Source organism: Callorhinus ursinus, unplaced genomic scaffold (genome assembly GCF_003265705.2).
Source record: "Callorhinus ursinus isolate GAN/ISIS: 27379988/994484 unplaced genomic scaffold, GSC_fseal_2.0 scaffold25, whole genome shotgun sequence".
Classification (NCBI taxonomy): domain Eukaryota; kingdom Metazoa; phylum Chordata; class Mammalia; order Carnivora; family Otariidae; genus Callorhinus; species Callorhinus ursinus.
In genome coordinates, this window is record NW_027397087.1 from 5878067 (window position 1) to 5905392 (window position 27326).

At 45.5% G+C, this 27326-nt stretch overlaps 1 long non-coding RNA gene and 1 other non-coding gene across 2 annotated transcripts; one reads left to right on the plus strand and one right to left on the minus strand.

Moving 5' to 3' along the window:
• Window positions 1–9238: 9238 nt before the first annotated feature.
• Window positions 9239–25318, plus strand: LOC112833315 (uncharacterized). The gene is made up of 3 exons (XR_003210587.2): window positions 9239–9489; window positions 9703–9760; window positions 24794–25318. It is a non-coding gene; the product is annotated as an uncharacterized lncRNA (long non-coding RNA).
• On the minus strand, window positions 14192–14299 carry LOC112833514 (U6 spliceosomal RNA). The gene has a single exon (XR_003210665.1). It is a non-coding gene; the product is annotated as a U6 spliceosomal RNA (small nuclear RNA).
• Window positions 25319–27326: the final 2008 nt, after the last annotated feature.

A 27326-nucleotide genomic window follows, 5' to 3' on the forward strand; every position in this document is an offset into this window, starting at 1 on the left:
GCAGAGGTTCTGGTGCCATAGCTCAGGAGCATGTGGCTGGGGACAGAGGCTTCGGAGAATCTTTCTCTTTCCAGGATACCAGCATAATGAGCCAAGTGGGCACAAAACAAAATGATATCATCAGGGTTCCTCCAAAGAGAAGTAGCTTCCTCACTCATTGGCTCCAAGGCCTGGAATTCCTATCGAAAAAGCCAAATACATATGGCTACGTGTATGAATTGAAGACTTCAAAAAAAGAGCTGCTCAAGTTAGAGAATTAGTAAATGGTAAACCTAGAACCAAAATCTCGGTCTTTTGTCTTCACCTTTAGTGTTTTTACTACTAACCAAGCTGCTTTCTCCATAAAATATTCTACCCTAAAAAATATTTTAGCACAATTAATTCAGCAGACTAATGGCCTTCAACAGATAAATTGTCCTTATTTAGAATGTGGTCTAGAGCAGATGTGTATGGATATGTTTTCCCCAAGTTTTTATTATGAATTTCAGACAGAGAGAGAAGTTGAAAGAAGAGTACATGAAACATCCGTCTACCTTCTGCCTAGTCTTTACAACTATTAACAGTCTGTCCTATTTGCTTGCTTTCTTTTAAAAAATAATTTGTAGTGGTGCCTGGGTGGCTCAGTCACTTAAATGTCTGCCTTTGGCTCAGGTCAAGATCCCAGGGTCCTGGGATTGAGCCCTGCATCAGGCTCCCTGCTTAGAGGGGAGTCTGCTTCTCCTTCTGCTTCTGCACCCCCTCCCCTCCGATTGTGCTTCCATTCTCTCTTTCACATAAATAAAATTGTTAAAAATAAACAAATAAAAATAAAAAATAATTTGTAGACATCATGATACTTTACCCCTAAATACATCAGCCTTAATCCCCTAAGTATAAGGACACTCTCCTACATACCCATAATTTTCATTTATAACAATAATAATTCTATAATAATATCTAATAACAAGTCTACAGTCCCTTTTTTCCCATTATCCAGTCCTATTCAAATGTTCTCAATTCCCCTAAGAATATCTTTACAGCTCTTTTCTCTAGAACTAGGATCCAAACTAGAATCACTCACTGACTTTGGTCATTATGTTTCTTTAATTTCTTTTAATCTAGAACTGCATTTACAGTACAGTAGCTATTAGCCAGATGTAGCTAGTAAGCACTTGAAATGTGGCTAGTCCAAATTGAGATGTACTTTATCTAAAAAAAATTTTTTTTCGTGTCATCTCTATACCCAGTGTGGGGCCCGACCTCACAACCCTGAGATCAAGAGTTGCATGCTGTACCAACTGAGCCAGCCAGGCACCCTTGAGATATGCTTTAAGTGCAAAACATACATCAAATTCTGAAGGCTTAGCAAAAAAATACAGAATGTAAAATATCTCATTAGTATGATTTTAATGTTGATAATGTGTTGAAATAATATTTTGGCTATATTGAGTTAAATAAAATATGTTATAAAAATTGGTTTCATCTATTTATTTCTCAAATGTGACCACCAGTAGATTAAAAATGACATATATGGTTTGCGTTGCATTTCTATTGGGCAGAGCCAATTCTAGAATATACCTCATTCTTTTCTGCCCTATGACATTGACTTAAATGTTTGACAGTGGTCTTTAGAATGTGACAGATATATTTTGGTGGTTTTAGGAAAAACCTGCAGGCAGGGCTATTTCTTGGGAGGGTCTCGATGGATGTCCTGATGGGAGGAACCCCAAAGAATCTGCTGAGAGAAGGTGCTGCAAACATCCCTCCATGCCATGCTTTTGCTCAGCCTAGCCAGTGGATTGACCTTTGCTCTGTCTGCCTCCTTCATATAGATTCGTTAAGTGTCTGAGGATTCACTTTCATGTATTTTTTCTCTTTCCTCCCTGGTGGATTTTTTCTTTCTCAGTTTTTTTCCTTTTCCTTCCTGTGCCTGCTCATTTCTAAACTCATCCTCAGTTCATTTTGGGAGAAGCCAGGGCACTCTGGAGTCCTGTTTTAGCCATCTCTCAAGAGTTCCTGGACCTTGTTGCCCTGGGTAGATCAAGGGGTGTTACAGACGGTCCAGATTGTACGTGGGCTCTCTCCTTAACTCTTCCCCTCCCCACCGCAGCCGACACCTGACCCCGGGGCCAGCTCCCTGCCAGCACTGTCAGGCAATGGGTCATCAGACGTTTCTTTTTGAAGACAGCAACTTTTCATTTTTTTATTACAAAAGTTAGGTGTGTTCATTTTAGTAAAGGTATAAAATATAGATGGGGAAAAAATTTTCTTACTCTGCCCTGACCGTATACAGTAGGATGGTTTGCTGTTCCTGGCATGACAGCCCTGTTCCTGAAGGTCCACTACTCATTTCCTATTGCTGCTATAACAGTTACTCCAAATTTAGTGAGTTAAATGGCTGCAAATTTATAACCTCACCAGTGAGCAGGTCACAAGTCTGAACTGAGTCTCGTGGGCTAAAACTAAAATCACATGTTGACATGTTCCTTCTGGAGTCTCCAGGGGCGAGTCCTTCCCAGCTTCTAGAAGCTACTGGCACTCCTTGGCTTGTGGTCACTTCCTCCATCTTCACAGCTCAGCACTCCGGTCTTAACTTCCATTGCCACATCACCTTTTTCTGACTTTGTCTCTCTTGCCTCGTTTTATGAGGACCCTTGTGAACACACTGTGCCTACCAGAATAATCTCCCCATCTCCGGATCTTTCATGTCTACCTGCAAAATCCCTTTTGCCATGTAAGGCAGCAGACTGACAGTTTCCGGGGATTAGGTCGTGGACATTTTGGGGGGTCCGCTATTCTATCACACCTTCCCACCCTCAAAACACATTGTGCTGTTTTGTCTGCCCTTATGTACATACAAATGGTTATTGTTATAATATGAGGAATAGTGAGGAGATTTCTTTGTTTTGTGGGAAAAGAGAAAAGAAAAAGCAGAAGGGGAGAATGGAAGGTTCTGGAGGTCTATTCTAGTTCTGGCTGAAGTATTGGACTTGAGACTGGCTGGAGAGGTAGTGATGGCCAGAAATGGAGAGACCTATTTAAAAAAGACTCCGTGCCTCTGGGCACATGCAAGCCTGCTTTAGGATCAGGAAAAAAATGTGGCTCAGAGTTACGTCTTTTGTCAAGAACCCAGCAGATTTCCCATGCACTAGGGATGGAAGCATGGGGGGGGCAGCTGGATAGGACAGTGTGATATGGACATGCTCGTTCTTTTGAAGGCAGTGGTAGAGTTCGTGCATGAGAGAGAGCTAGTAGGCAAGAGAAGGGACATGCCACAGGTCAACGGTAGACGATCATGGGCACAATGATGCCCCATTTGGAGGCTCCTACAAAGTCCTCCTATGACACAAATGGAGATATTAGAGGCTGAACGTGTGTGTGTGTGTGTGTGTGTGTGTGTGCGCGCGCGCGCGCATGTGCATATGTGTGTTCCAGTTAGCAATATATCATGAGCACTTTTTCCATATAAGTAATTTCCTTTTGTGATATATGGGACTTCCCCATATTCCATGTTTGGAGATGTACCAATATTTGTTCAACTACTCCTTTCTTGCTGGGGTTCCCAATTTTCCATTTTAAGCCATAGTATGATGAACATTCCTGAAGCTTTCACAAATCCATGATTACTTCCTCAAGATAACTTACCTGAAAGTGGATTTGCTGGATCTCAAGGGTATAGGAATCATTCTGAGGCTTCTGAAGTATGAAGTACAGTTTCCTTATCTGTAAAAGGAAAGGGTGAGATGAAATTGGTGGCTTTCAAGCTCTTTTTTTTTTTTTTTCTTTTCAGCCAATAGACTCTGCCAGCAGAAACTTTTGCAGCTACTGGGAAGCAAATGAATCAGAGGTGAACCCAATGCGGTGGAGTGGGGCTGGGCCCATCTGTTTCTGCCTCCCCGGGCCCTCCGCAGCCAGAGGTTTGGAGGAAACTTCAGGTCTCTGAGACACACAGTCTGTAAACCACAGGGCAAGGTGACCTCACATTCCTTTCCACTGACATCTCTGCTATCAGGTGCTTTGATTGAACTGCCAGCAGTCTAGACCATGCTGAGATCACTGTCGCTGGGTCCCTGCCAGACCCCTCCCCGTGCCCCACCCCCAGAAGTGGTCGGTGGGTACTTGTTAATCTTAGATGGCAACCGATTCAAAACAGGCCAGAAGTAGGAGGGGTCCCTGCAAGCCACATCCACTGGAGGGAGATGAGTGGGGAGCCTGGATGTGACAGATGAATTGGGGAAATTCCTGTGACTCAGAACTTGGGGAATGTAGACAGCACAGAATAAAAATATAATTCTAAATATACAGGTGACTTTGGGAATATCAAATCCAACCTCCTTTTCTTGTGGATGAGAGACACGGAACTAGAGAAGGTGAAGGTTTTGTCCCAAGGCACACAGCAACTCAGTAGCAAAATCAAGCATCCTGCAAACTACCCAAGTTCTCTTCTGCTTTTACTGCATTTGAACGTCCCTCCCTCCCCATAAAGGGAAAAGGACAGAAGGGGGCAAGAAACTAACATTTAAAACACCAATTATGTGCCAAACAATGAACGATGCCTCCCTTAACTTTATCCACCCTGCCAGGAGGGAGCATTATGCCATATTGCACGGGTGGGGGTAAGGGAGGGTGGGGGGGAGGCTTTGCTTCACAACTTCAGTCCTGGCCCCAGAGGCACCCAGTGGTGAGCAATAATGCTGCAAATTTGAACTCCATCTCTGACACCAAAGACCATCCTTCTCCAACTTGGATCTATTTTGCTAACCTAGAGAGGTACCTGTTGCCTAAGTATCAGATTGCAGAGGAATTTGGGGAGTAATTTTAAGAGCACATTAAGTGAAAGATGATAAACAAGACCTGATAATAGACAAAACTCTAAATAGGATCTAGACATAGCGATTTGATTCAAACACATCAACTTGAGAACAGAATATAACCTGAAACCCTGCCCAGAACATGTCCTTGGAGATGCTTTCTTGGTGTGAAAGTTGGTGCTACAGGGAAAGGTGTAACACATAAAGAGAAATCCTCTGCCTCAAATTAGGTTCCTCTGGGAAATACCATCTAGTGTTTGACACTGTAGTGCCCTCTCTGAATGGGAAATTCAAGGTACTCTTCATAAGATGTAAGGCTTGGGTCCAAATCTCCAGTCATTCAGAATACTTGGGCCCCCAAACGGCAGGCATGGGATGTAATCCTTGGGGAGATGAGGATATGTGCAAAATTACCTTGAGTTTGAACTTGAGCACGGTTTTCTTTCTTTCTTTCTTTTTAAGATTTTATTTATTTACTTGTCAGAGAGAGAGAGAGAGCGCACAAGCAGGGGGAGCAGCAGGCAGAGGGAGAAGCAGGCTCCCCGCTGAGCAAGGAGCCCAATGCAGGACTCAATCCAAGGGCCTGGAATCATGACCTGAGCCAAAGGCAGATGCTTAACCAACTGAGCCACCCAGGCGCCCTTTGAGCACCTGTTTTCATCCAGCTCACATCTACAGGAGATCTTGCCATGATGGGAGGGGTGGGGATAGGGGGCATTCCAGGCCTTCTCCATCAATGCCAAACTTGTCTTGGAAGTTTACAATGCTTTGTATTGGAGCTCACAGGCATGAGTTGTGAGAACACTAGGAAAACTCTTGAGTTTACTGATGGGATTTGGTTTCCCTTGCACGATAGCTGTATGACTCAGGAGGTCCACTGTAATGCAGTTCATGAGCCCAAAGTTTCATGAGTAAAACAGCCTTCAAAGTTTCTCCTAAAGTCGAATGCGGCTGGAGTCCTACTCTGCTTCCCCACTCCTTTGAGTCGATTCCAAAGCCACTTCCCTTCGCCCAAGTCACATACAAGTAGCTTTTTTTTTTAAGGTTTTATTTATTTATTTGATAGAGAGAGAGAGGGAGAGGGAGAAGCAGGCTCCTGGCCGAGCAGAGAGCCCAACGCAGGGCTCCATCCCAGGACCCTGGGATCATGACCTGAGCCAAAGGCAGAAGCTTAACCGACTGAGCCGCCCAGGCGCCCCAAGAGCAGCTTTTTACTCCTGAGAACTACAAGCTGCTACCCCTGTCTGGCATGCTCTCCACTGCATCCCCTTCTTCATTTCCTCCAAGGCCCTGTTGCTTTCCTCACTGATGGCATCACCCTCTACTGTCTTCCCTATGCTCAGCACATTGGTTGGTTACTTTTTTCCTCTATTATATCACCAAGATTGTTATCAGCTGCTGTACTGTATTGTTTTTAAATTTTTCATGGGTGTGAATCCCATTGAACTCAAAAGTTACACAGTTCTTGAGCTTAGGGAAGAGATGGGGTGATGAATCTGACGACCATTCCAGTGCAGGAAATCTTAGAGAATGAAGGCGTGAGAGTAGGACTTTGAAGTCGGACTGCCTGAATTTAGATGTACACTCTGCCTGGGTCAAGTTACTTCACTCACCTGTGTTCCAGTCTCCTCATCTGTAAAATGGGCATACTAGTGGTGCCTACCTCAGGGGACAGAGAATGCATGTAAAGTGCCTGGCACATTGTAAGTCCTCAAAAATGTCAGCTGCTATTTTATTATTCCCACTTTCCAGGCACTGAGTGGGTCATTTTCATCCACGATCTCATCTGTTCATCGTAAGAATTTGATAGGGCATTGTAGCAAACACTGTCGGTTGTCTACACCCCAGCCGGCTCCGGCTTCCTCCTTGTCTGCAAAGTCCTGCTATTGTTTAGGTTTGTCTTCCTACCACCCTGTCCTTGGGGAAGGTGAGTCGGCCCTCAGCCGCGGGGTGAAGAAACCAGTCATGGCATCCATCACCAGTGATTGGTTCAGAGGTAGTCATGTGACCCTGTCTAAGCCCGAGAGGCCCCAGTAAAGCTTGGCTGGGCGGGGTGGGAGGTGGGCGAAGTTTTCCTCGTTGATGACAAGAGAGGTACGTAGAAAGAGACATCCCTCTTCCTTACTCTGGACCTTGTGGTGTCTGGATGTTTGCCTGGAATTTCTAGAGCTGTAACGGAAGCCAGCGCAGAGGGAGGAGGCCAGGACCCGGCTCCTGGCATACCTGCGCACTTGCTGTTCCATGAGCTGGCCCTTCCCCTGGTTATCAAAGCATTCAGGTCATGCTTCTTGGGTAACTGATGCCCAAAGAAAGCATCCTAACCAATATACTTAAGTATTTGGCTCCCCGTGTCCCGGATGAAGAAATGGAACTTCAGAGAGAATTGCAGTATTCGCTCCCAGTCAGGCAGACAGCTGGTGGCCAGGCAGAGCGGTGCTCATAGGTGACCTGTGGGCCTCCAGTGCCCGGCGCATCCGGGGAACAAATGCTGGTTGTTCACGGAGCAGGCAGCACGTCGGGAGACTCGTGATGCTTACCAATCTGTGTTGCCCCCGGGTGGTCCAGGGGTTCTGTGACACTGAACGCGGTAGCACGCCACGCTGCTGCAGTTTTCATGACTTTCCAACCCAGGGTGCGTGCTGAGTCTCCTGAGTTCTCCTGAAAGCAAGAAGAACAATGATCTACAGTGATTCTCATTTCTAGGGCATACTGCAACACACTCAGCTCTGTCATAAGTCATGCCTGCTCTTCATCTCAACGACAGACTTTGGTTTGGTAGTTGCCACTTCTCGATGTCATCCTTTTTTTTTTTTTTTTTAAAGAACAAGATTCACGCTGTAAGTGCCTAAGAAGAGGCTCGTTTCCTTCTCTGCAGCAGTTGCGCAGAACTGATCGCCGACATTCGTCTCCACCCTAAGAAAGTCCTCTTCCCCAGGATCTAGGAGGAGAGCTTGGGGTGAGGTATGTAAGAACAAGGTCCAATCCCGGTGGGAGGGGAATGTCTCAAACTGTTCTTACCCAAGGAGCCCTGCCCTGTCTTAATAGACGCTGTCTGACTTTTGTCAGGAGATGGGATAAGAAAGCACACCTTTAATCCTACTGAAAGCCAACCAAGGGAAAAGTCACCAACAAGGACATAGCTCACAGTCACAGAGGCATGATTGGATGCCCCTTTATGTCCCTACCTCACACAGTCTGTGCCAGCCAAGCTCAGTCCTCACTGAACCTGCACCTGGGCAGAACTTCAAGGTCAGTGACCTTGACTCATGTGGTCAAATGAAGGAGTTTAAGCCAGTGGGCTCAGAATGTAGCAGGATCATTGCCTCTCAGTATTCACCATGATAGCCAAATTAATTGTTCAACCCTCCTCTTACCTTAAGAAATAATTGTAGGAGAGAAGCCAATAATCATAAGAGGGACAGTTATTACTCACTGAGCACTTATTATATACCAGGCTTTCTTTAGGCTCTTTGCATGCATTCTTACTTGAATTCACACAACCTGCGTTACTTAAACTGTCACAACTTGTATTAATTAGTATACCTCTCACAACAACAATAGAAGAGATACTGTAATTATACATGAGAAAACTAAGGCACAGAGAAGTTAAGTGACTTCCCCAGGGTTTCAAAGCTCAGAAGTGGCAAAGTCAGAATTTATTTTTTTAAAAGATTCATTTATTTATTAGAGAGAGAGAGTGCGCACACAGGTGGGAGGGGCAGGGAGAGGGAGAGAAAATCTCAAGCAGACTCCATGCTGTGTGCAGAGCTTGCTGTGGGGTTTGATCTCACAACCAGGAGATCAGGACCTGAGCCAGAACCAACGGTCAGATGCTTAACCAACCGCACAACCCAGGTGCCCCATGGCAAAGTCAAAATTTAAATCTTGGTATTCTAACCTACCATTACATTGACATGGATGGAACTGGAGGGTATTAGGCCAAGTGAAATAAGTCAATTGGAGAAAGACAGTTATTATATGGTTTCACTCATATGTGGAACATAAGCAGTAGCACAGAGGGTGATAAGGGAAGGGAGGGAAAACTGAATGGGGGAGAAAGCCGAGAGGGAGACAAACCATGAGAGAATCCGGCCTCCGGGAAACAAACTGAGGGTTGTGGAAAGGGAGGGGGGTGGAGGGATGGAGTAACTGGGTGATGGACATTAAGAAGGGCACGTGGTATGATGAGCACTGGGTGTGATATGCAACTAATGAATCATTGAATACTACACCAAAAACTAATGATGTGCTCTATGTCAGCTAATTGAATTTAAATAAATAAAAAAAAAGCTTGGTATTCTAGGTCCAGAATCCAGCTCTAATCACCACTCCCTAGTGCCTTAATAGCCAAAATAGTTCACAGGAAGGAACAGATGGTTTGAAAATGATAAACAGGTGGTGAACAGCAAAACACTTTTATCAAGCTAGTTTCATTTCTCCACCTTAACTGTGCCTGAGAGGCAGCAGGGCATGGTTGGGAAAGCCTGTATGGTGGGTTAGCTGGAGCTCAGTTCTGATTCTGCTCTGGCTGGTTTTTAAGGCCCACAGAGAAAATAAGCAACACGCTCCCCTCTTTTTGATGTTTGATGTTTGAAATAAACTTTCAAGTACTTACAAATCATCAATGGATTCAGCACGTTTAGGAGTGGAGAATGGGAATCTGCATTTCTAACAAGCTTTCCAGGTCATTCTAATGCAGGTAAGTCTTTGGACCATGATAGGAATCCAGCTGATTCTTTGGGCTCGTTTCTGTTCATTGTTTAATGACACGAGGCTCCTTGTGGTAGTGGTGGTGGTGTTTCTGGTCTGGTTTTGTCTGTGGGGTGGAGTAGAGGCCAGGGGGCAATGAGGCGTGGAGGTTGGGCAATGGTGGACCACTCACAGCTCACTGCTTCTGACCCTTTTTTCTCAGGTAAAAGTACAACTAAAGAGCTCAAAATTCGGGGGCAAGGAATGGAGTAGCTGCCCAGGTAATGTCAGTGCCTACCCCCAATCATTACAGCCATGTTCTGGTTGAGTTAATAACATCGCAGAGAAAAGTTGGAATTTTAAAGAGCCCCCAATTCTTTTCTTCTTTAGGTTTCATATCTGTTTTCTTCCTTCCTTCCTCCCTCCCTCCCTCTCCCCCTCCCCCCCCCCCCCTCCCTCCCTCCCTCCCTTCCTTCCTTCCACCTTTCTTTATTGTGGTAACATGACATTGTAAGGGCCAAGGGCAGGCCACCCCAAAATGGTCACTGTGGCATGTAGGTTATTCTGAGCTGAAGGCAATCAAGACCCTGCAGCTCAAGAGAAATTTGGGCCCTCCCTTAACTGCATAAAAACATCTAAACTGGAGGTCTTTCACAGAATCATGATTATTACCACAGATCAGTTTTCTCTGAGTGACCCACCTGTATGGCCAGACAACACCTAATTACCAAACATCTGCTCTTCTCATTGCCCTGTGAACTGCAGTCCCCTCCACCGATGCCCCAGACCCCCCCCCCCACTTCTCCTTAGTTCAGGATGACACATGTGCCTTATTTTGCTTCACTGTCTTTGGAATTTCCATGTCTATGTGGATCCCCCACACGTACACTATTAAATTTGATTTTCTCTTGTGAATCTGTCTCATGTTAATTTAACTCTTACTCCAGCTAGAAGGACCTTGAAGGTGGCAGGACATTCTTGCTCCCCAACAAGATCTACCCTCTTAACAAAACAAAATTTTTAAAATCTACAGTATGAGATTGTTATTTATAGACAATGCTGTACAGCCCATCTCCAGAACTTATCCATTTTGTGTAACTGAAACTTTATACCTATTGAGTGGCAAGCCCCTATTTTCCCTCCCCCCAGCCCCTGGCAACCAGCATTTTACTCTAAGTTTCTATGAGTTTGACTATTTTAAAGACTTCATTTAAGTGGAATCATGAAGTATTTGTCCTTCCAAATAATTGGCTTACTTTGCTTTGCATAGAGTCCTCCAGGTTCATCAGAATTGTTGCATATGGCCAGATTTCCTTCTAAGGCTGAATGCTATCCCGCTGCTTATGGCACCGGTTTCTTGGGTATGATACCAGAAGCACAAGCCACAAGAGCAAAAATACACAAGTGAGACTCCATCAGCTAAAGAATCCCCAATTCTCAAATCACTTAAATGATGTAAGTTAGAACTCTCTCCTGCTCTCGGCACTTCTGCTTTGTGCACCCCTCTCTTTAAAAGATCTTGCCCAAGCTCTCCTAGTGTAGGGCCAGCGTACATGCAGTATTCTTGCAGACACACCCTTCCCACCCTTTCTTCGGCCAGGTGCTGCTGGTCGGTATTTTCCTGCCAGCCCCCGTGCAACCCCAGTGAGCCAGGCAGTCTTTACCCGTGAATTAAACATGGCTGATGAGGTCCTAGTCCCCCTTGCGAGGAACCTTTTAAGTCTTCATTTACTTACTTCTAAAGCTGAGTCCTTTGGAGAAGCAGCGTGATCTGGCATCTCGTCTAATTTTAGGGTCACGGCTGAGAACGGAAGAGTGAGAAAGGATTTTACTGTTAGCTATCAAATTGTGGACTGTCTCCTGTTAGAGAGTAATTGTTTGAAAAGTACAAGCGTGACACTCCCATACAAATGTAGAATGAACACATGTCAAAGATTTTATTTAATTCACTGATACTGAGAGAACTAGGAAGATAGTACAACTACTTCAAAGGCAAAGCCAAAGATGGTCATTTATATGGGCAACCAGAAATGTTGATTTTCACTTGCTCCTGGAAGCAAAGACAACCTGTACCACAGGGTGGAAATCCATTGTAATTTCACGGGACCAAATTCGTTTGCTTTTTCATGGACAGAAATCATTTGCATCAAATTTCAGGTCTCCACAAGTGAAAAAGTAGAGCTGCGCAATCATTGAAGACCAAGAAAGGCACAGACCTCTCATGAATCTGACCACCCTGGAAGGGTCCTTCAGACAATATGTAGCATTCCACTGAAAGGAGACATGATCATCTTGCCCGTTTCAAAGTTTTTTTTTCACATTTTTCTCCTGACCTGACGGGCGTGCTTCAATCTGCAGGGGGGCTAGACGTCCTTTGTCTGAGATCATGACAGGAAATACTTCACAGCACTGCTGTCCCCTCTGGGAACATTGTAACGTAGCTGAGAAGCCAGTTCAAATGAGCATTAGGTTCTCCTCAAAACCTGTGCAGGGCAACAGGCTTGCTCCACCTTCCTGCCCCCTGCCGCTGCTGGAGCACTCTACCTGACGGGGCCTGGCCAGACCTTGTGCCAATGGCGGGGACCCCACAGGACTGCTCTCTTGCCTTTCTCCACCACCCAGTAAGTGCATTCTCCAGGTGTCCTGTGAAGAGGAGAATGCTTGCTTGATGTAGCCTTACTTATCCTGAGGGTTCAAGGAACGGAAGGAAAGCAAAGGGAGGCAATGTTTAGAACTCAAGTTTTCTTTTTTTTTTAAGATTTTATTTATTTATTTGAGAGAGAGAGAGAATGAGAGATAGAGAGCACGAGAGGGAAGAGGGTCAGAGGGAGAAGCAGGCTTCCCGCTGAGCAGGGAGCCCGATGCGGGACTCGATCCCGGGACTCCAGGATCATGACCTGAGCCGAAGGCAGTCGCTTAACCAACTGAGCCACCCAGGTGCCCTAGAACTCAAGTTTTCTGATTACTAACTCGCCCCCAAGTTTTAGAGGAAGAATAACACTAGCAGGACTGCCAGAGGGCAGACCTGGTGTGTGTGTGTGTGTGTGTGTGTGTGTGTACATGTATTGACAAGACTGTCTCCTTGACCAAACTTTAGTCAGGTTCGTCTCAACTAGGCCTCCCCCTCGGTCCTCAGCCTGCCTTGGGCCTATCAGCCAGTTTAGCAAGAATCCCCCTAGCCTTGATGTCTCCTCTTAGTAATGTTCCATCCACTGACCCCTCCCTCTGTTCCTTGGCCCTAAATCCCCACATGTCCTTGTTGTATCTGGAGTTGAGCCCCACCAACACCCCCCCCTGCCCCCACCGCAATGGAGGGAAAAAGTAACACTAGCTCTCCCATTCACTGTACTGGCTGTACAGGGGATTTACCTTTCTCTTCCTCGGTTTTCCAATCTGTAAAAGGGATATAATAGTAACTATCTCATAGCATTGTTCTGTGAGTTTATTAAAATGGATTATATTTATACAATGTAAACATTAACATTTATAAAGCACTTGTGTGTATTTCACACGTGTTTGCTTTTATTATTTAAATAACTTTATTATTTAAAGGTGTTGTTCTTAACCTTTAAGAAAAGTATCACTTCTCACCGAGGTAGAGTGATGTAAATGGCACAAAGGACATTACAAGCAGCTAAGAAGGGGAATCATTTGAGGAGGCATGCTTTTTTCTGCCCATTTTCTGTGGTTAAAATCCTCAAGAAAGAATGCTTCGCTCTGGAATGCCTAGAGAGTTAATTTTGCTCTTGCTTTGAGCAGGAGAGAGAGAAAAGAACAGTAGCACACTGGCCTTCCCAGGAAGGTGATTCCAGAGTGCTCAGTGTTGGCCATACATTCTGACCGAATGATGAGGAGCAGGTTGGTCTCCGCTCCAGGGCCCAAGTTCCCAGAGGGGAGCTATGAGGAAGCACACAATCTCACTGGGAAAGCTCTGCTTCAGCGGTGCTGGGAGATAGCGGGGGTGGGGCAGGTGGATGTGGTGGCCATGGATTCCCCCATCCGTCTCCCAGCTAGCGCTTGGGAAGGTGCTAACCCATTGCCACTCTTGAGAAACCCTGTTTGTGGAGAGAGGCCTGAGGCCACTAAGGAAGTGATGCCCACAGGCTGCGGGCTGGAGGAGGGGCTGACCTCTGGGGCATGTCGTCCTAAGCCTTGAGGCTGTTTCCTGAGAGACGTGTCCTGAGGGTGAAGAAGAAACCTTAGACATGAGAACCCGAGTAGGAGGAAAGTCTCTGGGAGGCCATTTTGGATCACATAAGAAGGAAACCTCAATGTCGCAGAAAGCAGCCAGTTGGGTAAACCCACGCCAGGCCCAGGGGAAAGCCAAGGATGAGAAAATATCTTAAACACTGCTGCCTCAGGAAATGGCCACAGGCGAGGAGGCTCCTGTGTTTCCCCCAGGTGGGGAGGGAAATATGTGCCATAATGTGGCAATTTGGTTCAGCGACTTAATCTGGATATAAAGGTGGGGTGGGGGGTGGGCCAAGAAGAGTCAAAATTAATCCTCTCAAGGGAAGTTGCTTTAGTAGTTAACTGGGGAGCCTGTGTACTGTGTACTGGTTTGATGAGATTTCAAATCTACTTGCTATGACTTCAGAGGCTGTTTTAACTCATTTGTTTTTGACAAAGGCGAACAAAAATGTTGTGTTTAGAAGTTAAGTTGTTTTGATGTAAGGATGAAGTAAGTTGTGAGAGGCTGTCATCATTGCATCTGCTCTGTGGAACGCTTCACGGATTTGCGTGTCATCCTTGTGCAGGGACCACGCTGATCTTCTCTGCGTCGTTCCAGTCTTTAGAGTATGTGCTGCCGAAGTGAGCACAGTTTCATCTGTTCTAGCTGATAAGAGCTCAGTAGTAGCTCAGCTGCCGAGGGCCCCACGGTGGGCTTCTCAGTAAAAACAGATGAAAAAGCAAGGGGACATTTATACTATAAATATCAAGGGTTTGTGAGGACCGTCAGAGAATGTCCTGTCCGGGCAAGACTACATTTCGTTGATCTAAATAGCTCTGTGAAGACCTTGGGGCAATTACCTCCTGCAGCAGTAAAGGTGACTCTTACCAACAGAGGCAAAAGCCATGAAGTGGCCCCACAAAAATCACCTTGCCCATGGACACCGGCTCCGTCATTCCGCAGCGACATGCTCTAGCAACAGCGCACTTTTCCCTTTGCATTGGCAGCTGGACGTCAGCTCTGGGTTGAGGCACACCTCAACCAAATTTGGACTTTATTCCTTTCATCACTCCTTGCCTGAAACAATAGTGTGATTAATCTGTCTTTGGTTTGGAGGGTTATTTCTTTCTTGGCTTATTAAAAGACATTATCCTGTATACTGTTAGCTTACAAAATGTCCGCAGTGAGCCTTTGTTAAACCAATGGCTGGAAAGACAAATCCGGTCTCTGAGCGTAATCTGCCTCCCCTCCAAACAAAACATGCAGCCACTGACAAGAAGGTCCTGGAAAGTAGTTTGATAATGGAAGGGCTCACTCTGTTTGTGCAGTGGATTTCAGTTGGTTGGTTAATTGACTCTCGATAAAGGTTTCCGAAAGGCATGCAAGTTATAGTCCCTTTTTCCTTCATGCTACCAATCATTGTTCGTGGCAACCACAGGGTGACCTTTCTACTTTACATATACCATGCTGTTCTCTGAGGAGCCACAGTTTTCTCCCTTCAAATTAGAGAAAGTTCTCTTTGTGGGGAAAGCCACAAGATGAGGAGGAGAAGGAGAACTATCTTATTCCCCACACCACTGACATAGCTGTAGATACGTGAAAGTTATGCAGGTAGAGAAGAAAAATGAAGAAACTCCTGGACTTTCTGTAGACCACCAGGAAGTTGGAGATGGAAACTCTATTTTTATATTAATCTCCCTCCTAAAGCCTACTTCAATTTTTGAAAGTTTCATCCTCCTTATACACTTCCTAATAGCATGTTGCATGTCCAGAAATGTTCCTTACAATTAGTATTGCTTCTAGAAATTAGTTAGGGCCTAAGAAACTAGGGATTAGGCAAAATGGAATGAGGCATAATTTTTAGTTAATTTACTGATGTCCCCCAATAATTGTTTTTAACATAATCTAAAATATTTTCCAAAGAATATTCCTCTGTGAGATATTAACACACACACACACACACACACACACACACACACAAAGAATTTTATGATCAAAGAAGTTTGAGGAATACAGGGTTAATATGTTGTACATGTTTCTATGTGGTAGGTTTGCTTGCTCAGAGTCTCAGATGTGGTATATACATCAAGGTAGATCTCTGGAGAGCAGTAATTCCCAAGCTTATTCTCGAAGTGTCACGGCACATTAGGGATTTAAGGAGCACACTTTAAGAGACGCTGACTATTTCTTAACCAGTTAGTTGACTTCACCATCTGGAAGTTTCCTTCCACAGCTTTCACCAGGGCACACCACAGAGCCATCATGGGGCAGGGAATTGACACGTGAGTCAGGGGACTGGGGTTCCATCCTATATTCTTACTAGCAGTGGCAAGTAGTAGCAAGCTGCTGGGCCTCAATTCTGTCTTCTGTAAAACTGAATAATAACAGACTTTGCTTGCAAGGCGATAGTTGGGACTATGAAAGGGGGAATCTGCAATAACATAAATGTAACTTGGTAATTGTTATGATATATGGGCTGGGAAATCCATTATCTGGTTTGTTTGGATGAGACTTCATGGCAGCACTGCTTCTCTTTGCTCCTTATTTACTCTTTACCAAGTCAACAAGAGTCTGAATGCTTATTTTGTATGAAGCACTGCTTGAGTTGATTCTAGAAGAACTATGCTAAGATTCATAGCAATCATCTGGAAATATTTAAATTCCCAGGATTGCTGTGGGGGCATTGTGAGGGATATCATGCAAATGCGTAAGTCACTTTGGTTGTCTGGATCAGCTCAGTCTGATCAACATTTTCCTCTGTTATTCACGGTCATTAATTAATCGTTTCCTTGTTAAATGGACCAGTGGAGCAAAACGTGACTTCAGGGGCAGAGTTTGCTGCAGGGCATTTCTGCCTATCACTTCTGTGAACTCAGCTTTCTTCCTTTAAGACCTCACTTTGTGGGGCGCCTGAGTGGCTCAGTCAGTGGAGCATCTGATTCCTGATCTCAGCTCAGGTGTTGAACTCAAGGTCATGAGTTTGGGCCCTGTGTTGGGCTCCATGCTAGGCATGGAGCCTACTTAAAAAAAAAAAAAAAAAAAAGGTCCTGGTTTTATAACTACCTTCCCAAAGAAAAAGGCTAGCATTGATTTGGGTCATTTTAGAATAATAGCCCTGGACATTTTCAGACTGGGAATCACCTACCTTTGTTGTGTGGGAAAAGAAACAATGGGCCCAAAATGGGGTTATTTGCCCCGTTACAGCAAACCAAGCCTTTTCCCAGAAATATAATCTTTAAACAGTCTATCTGAAATTTCCTGATCTGCGCTTGTTTGGTAATCTGTAAAAGAAGACCCACGCCATTCCCTTCCTCCCACAAGATGAACTGGCCTGAAGCACTCTTTTCTTTTCTTTTCCTAATACCTTCCTCGCCCCGCCCTCTTTCTGCCTGTGAAAACCTTCCATTCTGTACAGCTCCTCAGAGGGCCTTTCTAATTACTAGAAGGGATGGATGCTGCTGGATTCAATCATTTAATAAAGCCAATTAGATCTTCAAATTTACTCAGTTGATTTTTTTTTTTTAACTGTTGTTTAAGGGTGTTATCAAACCTGCACTAGAAAAAGATTTGTTTCCGGGGACATTTAAGTTTGGCAATTGTTGACACAATTGTTCTTGAAAGGGATGGGTCAGGCAAACAAAGCTGCAAGTCAAGGGCATAGCATACCTGAAGACCAGAACAGGAGTATGTGTAGAAGGGCTTGAATAATAATGCCATTCATAGCAACTACTGTCTGTTATGCGCTGTTCTCTACAGTTGGCTTAGATTACCTCCTTTAAATCCATGGGGGTGTACCATTATTAGCTTGATTCTATATGTGAGGAAAGGACCAGGTTTACAACGTGCATTCCAGGGTTCTGGTTTCAAGGATAGTAAGTGATGTCCTGGTATGATGGACACACAAGGCAAATTGCCTGGACTACCTGTAGCTTGGGGGTGAGCCAACAGGTATCCATCCAAGAGCCAATCGGCCATAGTGGACTGGATCCTTGAAGGATACCCGTCTCAAAGCCCACCAATTCATTGGCTGGTCATACTTTTTCAAGTGAATTAGGAGTCCTAGAGATAAGAGTCTCTCTAAAAGCTCTGGGGAAGAGGTAGCCATTTTGGGTCACATGTAAATAGATGAGGAAGGAGAGAGAACTCTTGAACTGAGAAAGCCAGAGAAAAGAAAAAGTCACAGGATACTAAGAAATGGAAAAAAAAACAAAACAAAACAATCAAACACTTCAACTCTGGGGTCTGATAGGCTGGGGTTTGAATCTAGACTCTGTTAATTATGAAAGTGGGCCAATTACTTAACTTATCTAGGACTCAATTTCCTTATCTGTAAAGTAGGAATATTGCTATCAGGTGAACTGCTTAGCACAATGCCTGGCACAGGTTAAGAACTCACTACATGGTAACTATTATCATTATTATTAATCGTTCTGATGGCTTTTCGGTTCTCCTGAGGTCTGACTTTCCTTAATTTCCATTCCTATAAGATACCAGCATTGTATCCTCATCATAACCCTCCTTTTACTAGAGTGAGACTTGATGGGAATGCATGGGTTGTCATATGGTACAGAGATAACTTACCCTCTCCCCCGCTTTTTAAAAATAGACTTTATTTTTTAGAGCAGTTTTAGGTTCACAGCAAAATTGAGCAGAAGGCACGAGGATTTCTCATATACTCCCTCCCCGCACACATGCATAGCCTTCTCTATTATCAACATACCCCCAAAGTGGTACATTTGTTACCACATTTGTTAAAGCTTGACAAACCTACATTGACCTATCACCCAAAGTCCATCGTTTACATCAGGGTTCAGTCTTGGTGTAGTACATTCTGTTGGACAAGTTAATAGGGACATGTAGCCACCATTATCATGTCATATAGAGTGGTTTCACTGCCCTAAATATCCGCTGCTCCATATATTCATCATCCCTCTCCACCAGCCCTGGCAACCACTGATCTTTTTATTGTCTCCATTTTTTTGCCTCTTCCAGAAAGTCATGTTATACTCATATGGCAGGTAGCCTTTTTGGATTGGCTTCTTTCACTTAGTAATATGCATTTAAGTGTCCTCTGTCTTTTCATGGCTTCATAGCTCATTTTTTAGCACCACATAATACTCCACTGTCTAGATGTACCACAGTTATTTATCCATTCACCTACTGAAAGACATTTTGGTTACTTTCAAGTTTTGGTAATTATGAATAAAGCTGATATAAATATCCATGCTCAGGTTTTTGTGAGGACATAAATTTTCAACTCACTCGAGTAAATACCAAGACGTGCCATTGTTGGATTGTGTGGTAAGAGCATGTTTGGTTTTGTAAGAAACTACCAAAATGTCTTCCAAAGTGGCTGCACCATTTTGTATTCATACCAGCAATGGATGAAAATTCCTGCTAATTTACATCTTCACTAGCATTTGGTGTTTTCAGTGATCTGGATTTTGGCCACAACCCTCCCCTTTTAAGACTAGCTCTTGAGAGAATGGTCTAGATCATGTGCAGGATTTGTTCTTCATAGAATCACAACAAAAGGAAGACAATATAAATAATTTGCTCTCCCACCATTCCATTTCCTTCTTTCCTCATCAAGTGTGGCAATCTAGCAAGAATTATTTATATTCTCTTCACCATGTACTTAATAAGGCTCTGGCGTGTGTGTGTGTGTGTGTGTGTGTGTGTGTGTGCGCGTGTGCGTGTGCGCCTGTGTGTGTGTAGCCCTGGCCCTGGCCAGAGGAGCTAATGGGTTCGTAGAAAAAACAAAATAGCAAACTCAAAACAATTGAAAGATTATTTGATAGTATGTGTCAAGTAAGACATATTTCTTTACAGTCCAATGGCTCTTAAATGAGGGTCTATGGGAACATTAAAAAAAAACCACAAACAAAACCAAAACCAAAAACAAAAGACAGAGTTTTCTAGCCTCACTTCCCAAATTTCAAATACAGTCTGAGTAAATATTTAAAAATCTCCTTAGAAACTTCTGTTTTGTCCTTTTGGAATTGCCCCTATAGATTACAAGTACAGTTAGAATTTCTGGAGTTTGGGGTTCTCAACAATACTTTGATGGAAGGTTGAAAATTAGACCTGGATCTTAGAAGCTGTGAGAGAGAGACAAAAGGGGGAAACATTTCAGACTAGGGGAACAGGAGGAGCAAATGCAGGGAATTTGGGCTCTCTGTGACCTGTTGAGGGGCAGAGGATGGGGGGTGAAATAAGGAGACCTATGAAACAGGAGCAGGATGTCCCAAAGGGAGAGCCACGAGGGCAGAGTGTCAGGCTGAAAATTTGCATTGACATTTGCAGATTCAGCATCGTCTTGGCCTATTTTTTTTTTTTTTTTTTTTTGCAGCAGTCTCTTCTAAAGTAGGTGGAGCAGTACTCCTGCTGGTCCTGGTAGCAAAGCTAGGTAACCTCTAGTTAGCTCTGAGGATGTCTCATTTCTATTCTTGGCCTCCACTGTCAGTGCTATAAAGCAAAACCCAGCTCCAAATGTAAGGAGAAGACCAATGGTGTTTGCTGAAGGGACACCTCATCTTTGCAAGGAAGTTCTGGATCAGCTGGTTGAGTTGAGACACATGGAAAAGCCAGTTCTGTCCAATCTGAGCCAGCCTCATGCTTGGTGATGGCCTCCAGGAAGTTGGCAGCTCGGCTGACTCACAACTTGGGTTTGTGATACTGACACCATCTTTTACAAGAAAGGTTTATGCAGGACAGAGGAGTCCTAGCTAGGAAGACTTCTGAGAAACTAGAAAGATTTTAAAAGAAAAAGTTGCCATGTGCCTTTGTTATACATAACTCTATGTTGAACCCAGGACTCTGCCTCCCTTGCTCCCAGCAACCAGCAGCTTGTGCACGGAATCTGATGTGGAGTTTGTCTTTCTGAGGCATCCCTTCTTCCAGAGCCTGGTCTCCCACAGCATTGCCTCCCTCGGACTGCTCTTGTTCGTGTCTACCCAACGTCTGGACATGGTCTGTCAACTTTTCCCTTGTCGGGTCTCCCCAATCCTGTGTCCTTTGAGATCAGGCACAGGCATTTGACAAATGGAACCTATGCAGAGTAAATTCTATAACAAATATAGAAAAAGCAACAGAAAATCCTATAGTGTTTTGGGCTCTGACAGCTCCGTGAATCAAAATATTTAGGGCTTGGGAAACTATCATCAATCACTGTCATTGGAGTTTCTGATGTCTACTGCCCTTCATGGCTATGTAAACGCGGAGCTTCTAGAAACATCTTACCTCAGGCAGAGTTCCATGGTGGGAATTTCTTGCTTTGTGGTAGAGAGTGCGGGAAGAAATGTGTTTTGGATAGAAGGTCCTTTCCAGGCCCTTAGGGCACCCTCTATGAGAAGACTGTTGCTGTCAATGAGTTTGCTGCCCAGAATTTGTTAGCTCTATAGATTCAGACTCAGATATTCTTCATTTCTGATGTTCAGGTGTGATCTGCCGTATTGTTACTGTCCTTCCCCCACTTCACATAAAGAAATACAACGAAACAGTAGTCCCATAACCTAGAACCTCAATAAGCTATATACTCTTATGAGAAGTGAGGGCAAGGACATCTGCTATGGGAGCGTATTTTTTTCTCCCTTCTTGCATGCACAAACTGGTGTCATTTGTTGGGGAAGCCTGGGCAGTGTGCGTGCTCAGGTGACTCATGCGAGGGCCACATCCCTCTGGAGAGCATAAGCTCTCTCATGAAGTGTAAAAGAGCCCCCGATATTAGACTTTCAGGTCATTCACAGGCCTTGTTTTGAATAAACTGTGTCATTGAATGGGTGAATCCACATCAGGGGAATAGGTCAGACTTTTCCAACAGTATTTGTGGCAACTGTTTAGAAGTGTGCTGGGCTTCCATGTTTAGTAGTTGAGAATCTCACTGTGCCTATTTTCTGGGATGCACCTGCAAGGGGCCCAGCACAGACCAGGACCTCAGTGAGGGAAATTCTATGGGGTGCTGCCATTGTTTCTAGTTTCCTTCAAGCGCCATGAAGGCAAAGCCTTGTCTGTCTTGTTCACCATGGTGTCCTCAGTGTTTGCTCCATAAGCCCGTGTTGGATGTGTAAATTGATTGCCTTCAGTGGACTGAGTATGGTGCTAGGGGTATGAGCTAAGTATGGTACGGTAGGAGTTGACTGAGAGGTATGAGCTGGCTAAGACATGGGTGCTATCTTTGAAGAGGTCTTAGGCTACTCTGTAAGGCAAAGAGTTGGGGGAGAAAGCAACACAAAATGTGATAATTGGTTTATGTAAAGGTCCTAAGGGAGCTCCGAGGAGGGAGGCAATTGTGTTGGGGGGCATGCCGGCGGATCAGGACTTCATGGAGGAGGCACACATGGAGGGGACATGTGAAAGCTTGAGAAACATGAAAGATTGAGAAACGTTAGCCAGTCAGAAAGATCTAAAAAGACTTCATGCTTCACCAAAGGAGTAAAGAATGAGCTGGATCTTGAAGGATGCAAAGGGGATGGATAATGATGGGGGGGGGAATGACGCAAGCATGGTTTCTATTGCCGAGGAACTCGCTGTCTAAAAGGAGGGTCAGGAACCCTCTGTGAAGGGCTTTAGCAACCATGCATTGCAGGATGTTACAGTGGGACCCCTCCTGCCTCTGTTTTGACTGAGACACCAACACAACAGTTATTACCTACGAACGAATGTGTAAAACAAAACCCACCACCTCCGTACCCTCTGCAGCTTTACAGAAGAAGTAGCTCTGAGGACATGTTTCCTGTCTCTCAGCCCCTCAGTCAGATCAAGATCGGTGCAGGGCAGGGAGGCATTTCCTGTAGACTAGACAAAAGCTACCTGGGAAAGACGTGAGGTGGAGCCACCTTGGGTTGCATCCAGGTAGAACGGTCCTGTTTCAAGAGACAGGAGAAACCGCACAGCAAAGAGCCAGAGGCCCAATGCCCAATGCCCAGGGGATGAGGGAGGAGTTGGAAGAGGCCACCAAGAGTTGAAGTGCCTTCCCCAGGTCAAAAGGGCCTGCAGGACAGATGAGAACCATGAAGAACTAGAAAAGCACTTCATGAGAGAAAGAGTTCTCCGACCCAGGACACCAGCCTGAACCACGTGCCAGGCTCAGGGAGCAGAGAGCCACTGTCAAGTAAGTATGGTCCTATCCCCTCCTTTAGATCTGACAGTGAGGGAGTGAACAAGATTGTGGCAGGAAGACGAGAGCTGAAGTGTCAAGCCTCCTTCCCCACTGTGGGCGTCCAGCCTGAGGCTGGCCCATGGAAACAGAATTCAGCCTCTTGACTGTTACATGGAACTAGACATCATTGTGACCAAAATGAGAATGTCTTTGTGACTTAAAGTGACTCCAATACTGTGCTATTACCTAGAAGGGAGCCAAAAAGCCCAAACACCTGCCAGGGTTTTTATCCAAGGACAGGGGAGGTTAACCCACTGAACAAAAAACATTATGGGACAATGGGAAACAAAAACAGTTTTGGGCACATCGTGCGTTATACTTATTCAACGTGCCTATTACATATATAAACAGTGCTTGACATGCGGCAGGTGTTTTTCCCCAATAATGGCAACAAGGTAATGAGGATGATACCAGAACTCCCTAGATGGAGATACAGAAGTTATAAGAGCACTGAAAGTCAAACCTAGAAGTTGTGGTTTGGGGTTGCTATGAAGTATTTAGGATCGTTAACTATTTGACCTCACAAAAGTCACAATCACAGGGTGATATCAGTGGCCACATGACATTCTGAATGAGGTAGAGGGTCCAGGGAGCCAAAGCCCACAGAGGATGTCCCTTTGTGGAAGACAACTAACGATCAATGATTCCTGCTCTTCTGTCTCCTTAGAAAATGCACGCATGAGTTGTTTTCACAATCTTTTCACAAGTGAGGAGGCAACCCTCCTTTCAGACTGGCCCCAAGGCGCCTGGGTTCTAACAGACAGGAGGTAGGGAATGAGCCCTTCTCCGCGGTTTCCTCACGGGGGCGCTGTGGTGGGACGGCCCATCACTGCGTTAGGCTCCACTTGGATCTCCCGCAGAGGCTGGAACTAAACAAACAAAACCACGACATTTTTCTCAAGTCCCTGGAAGCCAGGCTTCCTGAGGTGATTCAAGTTTGACCCACCAGTGGCGCTCACGTAGATTTGGTAGACAGACCTGCAGCAGGGGCCATGCCTTTGCTGCGTCTGAGGACCAACAAGCACGTGGGGGCATTTGGCCCTTCCAGAGTCTATTTGTTACGTTCATGTGGGGTGAGAGGCGCGTGGGACATTCGCTGGTATCCCTGCAGGTGTGGTGTGATCCAGAGGGGGCGGCCATGGAAGGTTCCAGAACTCGGCTGCTTCCTGATGGCTGCGGCGGCAGTGGGGTGCTGGCGGACGGAGCTTCCGGGTTGTAGAAGAGAGCCGCCGTGCCCGGGCTGGGCCGGGTCTGTAGTGTGCCTCGGGGGTTTGTCCCTGCAGCTCGACCTACGGTCCGTTTCTTCCGCCCGCCCAACGAGAGAGTCTACGAGCCATTTAATACCCAGAAATGAAGTCCTTCCTGCCTAAACCAGTTAGAAAGGATTCTGTCCTCTCCTGCTGAACCCCAGTTGGTATAGGGTGGTATGTAAAAAATATAGAAAACAAAATGAGCATGTCTGAGAAGCTCAACACAAGGAGCGACAAATGCGAGAGAGAACTGTTTTATCTGGAAGTGGTGGGTGACATTCATCTGTTCATTCATTCATTCATTCATTCATCTTATATTTAGTAAGGGCCTCCATGTGCCAGATACTAGGAGCAGCGAGCCATTCACTGGGGGGAAAGACCAATGGGATCTTGTACTCCTGGTGCTTCAGGTCTAGTAGCTCACTCCTCTTTCCCTCTTCCATTCTCGCTCTCTGGCGGAGAGCGTTGACTTATCCTTCTTTCCATTTAGTGATCAGACAGCTGAGCGGCTTGCTCAAGCGAAGAATTCGGTTTCTAGGGAACTAAGTAAGAACTCCAGGACCAAAGCTTTACCCTCAACCCAGGCCTGTCATAAATGCTAGCGATTTGAGTTTTCTCTGACAGACACCGATAATTAACCAACAAAAAGAGCCTACAATTACTGTATCTTAAGATCAGAACAAGTCTCTAACTACCAGCATAGTAAATTCCCCTCTAAATTCCTTTCTTCCAGGCTGATGCGCGTGTGCAGCCGCCATGGAGATGTGTTGCTGAGATTTTTCTTGCAGCGAGAACCTGCGGTGAGGCCTGCTGTCAGCGGCAGGTTCCCTGGGGATCCGCCTGGGCTTTGGGAGCGATCTAGCCCTGCCCAGGCCGCCCTTGCCAAGACCGAGCTCGGTGAGGCCCAGGAGCCGGGTGTTTCATCTCTCCTGCCAGTCTTTGCACCTGAACTTCTTACCCAATCCTCCTTTCTGCCCTCTACCTTGTTCACAGGGGTCAGGCCTCTGTCATGGTCGGAGGCCTTTCCCTACCCACTCCTGCTTCCTCTCCTCTTTCTCTTTCACGGTCTCACCTCCAACAAATCTCTCAGATCCTGGGGTCCCTGGGTGGCTCAGTTGTTGTGGCCTTCGGCTCAGGTCATGATCCCAGGGTCCTGAGATCAAGCCCCGCATCGAGCCCCGCATCGGGCTCCGTGCTCAGTGGGAAGCCTGCTTCTCCCTCTCCCACTCCCCCAGCTTGTGTTCCCTCTCTGGCTGTCTCTCTCTCTGTCAAATAAATAAAATCTTTAAAAAAAATAAAAATCTTTAAAAAAACAAAAATCTCTCTGATCCCTAACTTGGTCTTGATGTCTGCTTCCTGGAGGACCCAGCCAGTTGGTTGTGCACCGATACCTTTTCTTTTGAGAGGTTACCCACTTATTTCTCACTTAAGAGACCTCCCATTTGCTTTGGGCTTTTTTTTTTTTTTTCTTTTCTTTTCTTTTCTGGATGAAAACTCCCAAATCTGAGATTCGGATTTATTTGACCTAGGCCTACTTCAGGCCCAGCAATCAAGGAGGTGATGAGGGACCCTTGGAAGTAATCTGTGTAAAACAAATATGTTAGGAATAATATTGGGTACCTGGCATTTGGCTCAAAAATGTTCCTGAGCCTGGTACAGCCTGGGATAGTCCTTGGCTACCTTTCACGGAGCCGGATTGTTCCCACCAGACAGGTGTGTGGCCTCACCTCCTGCATATGCTACTATAATTGTTGGCACAGTGAAAATCAGTGACCCAGTCACAATGCCCTTCCCAACACCTGTACCCTTCACCTGCTTATTCTTCAAGGCCTAACTCATCTGTCTCCCTTGTGAAGATTTTTCTGCTCTACCAGGGAGCTTCTCTCTGTCCGTCGGTGTTCCAGTGTGGGGTTGGCGCAGTTCCCACACTGTGTGGCAATTATCTGAACACATCACTCCTTCCTAGCTGGGTTGTGAGTTGGAACAAGATGATGTCCATCTCAGACATTTTATCATTCTCCTCATAGGTGTGGACCTAACATTTTGTAGGAGCCCAGTAAGCACTGAGTGAGTCGTAGGTGCAGGCCTGTCTGGAGCAAGGCAATGAACCAGACACTTCTGAGGAAGGTCTGTAGCCTGGGATTCCGGTTCCAGCCTCGGCCTGGGGCATTCCTGGGCATCTGGTCGGTTCAATGAATTTTGGCTCTGTTTCATGGCATGGGGAAAAGTAAGGAACAGAAGACAGGAGTCCAGCTTTGGTTCCTCATTGGGTTTTGGTTTCCTTGTCTCTGAAAGAGGACGTTGGCTAGATAATCTGCTGGGATTTTGTGTGTAGGGACATGCGGGTGTGTCATCTGTTGGCCACTTGCTTCCCTATGGCTCACTAAAGACGGATCCTCCCTCACTGTTGCCTGAATGTCCCCCAGACCCACTTGCTCAGGTCTGGTGCAGGGAGAGGCTCTTCTGCCTACAGCATGTGCTCAAACTTAAAGGGTCCAAAAGAGGAGAGACAAACATTTCTCGGGCACCTACAATAGCTGATGCTTTCACAGATGTTATTTAATTGTTTATTTCTCTGTACAATAACTCTGCAAGGTTAATATTATCTCTAATTTTAAAGATGAAGAAATAAGACTCAGGGCACCTGGGTGGCTCAGTTGGTTAAGCGTCTGCCTTCAGCTCAGGTCCCAATCCCAGGGTCCTGGGACCAAGCCCCACATCGGGCTCCCTGCTCCACGGGGAGCCTGCTTCTCCCTTTCCCTCCGCTGCTCCCCCTGCTTGTGCTCTCCCTCTCTCTGTCAAATAAATAAATAAAATCTTTAAAAAAAAGAAAATGAGACTCAGCAGGCAAAAAAAAAAAAAAAAATTGCCATAGGTCACACAGCTAATGAACTAATAGAGGTGGGATTTAGGGCCAAGTGTCCAGACTCCTCCTGCAGAAGGAAGTCGTGAGTAAAGGGACAGAACTGGAGAGCATCGAGAATGTTTGGGAACCAAGAAGAGTGCAGACAGAGGGCGGAAAGCAGAGGGCGTTTAAAGGGGAAGGTGTGAGACAAGGCTGGCTCGGTAGACTGGGCGTGCCCATCAGCCAGTGACAGTGGACTTGATAAACTGTGTGCTCTATGGAACCGTGGTCAGTTTTGGGTACAGTTAGGACATACTCAGAATCATGTATCATGAAGGTTAATCTGGCTGTGGAGTAAAATATGGAGTGAATGGGGAAAGTCTATGGGACTAGCATTCCTCCATGTTAAGCCGCCCAACAA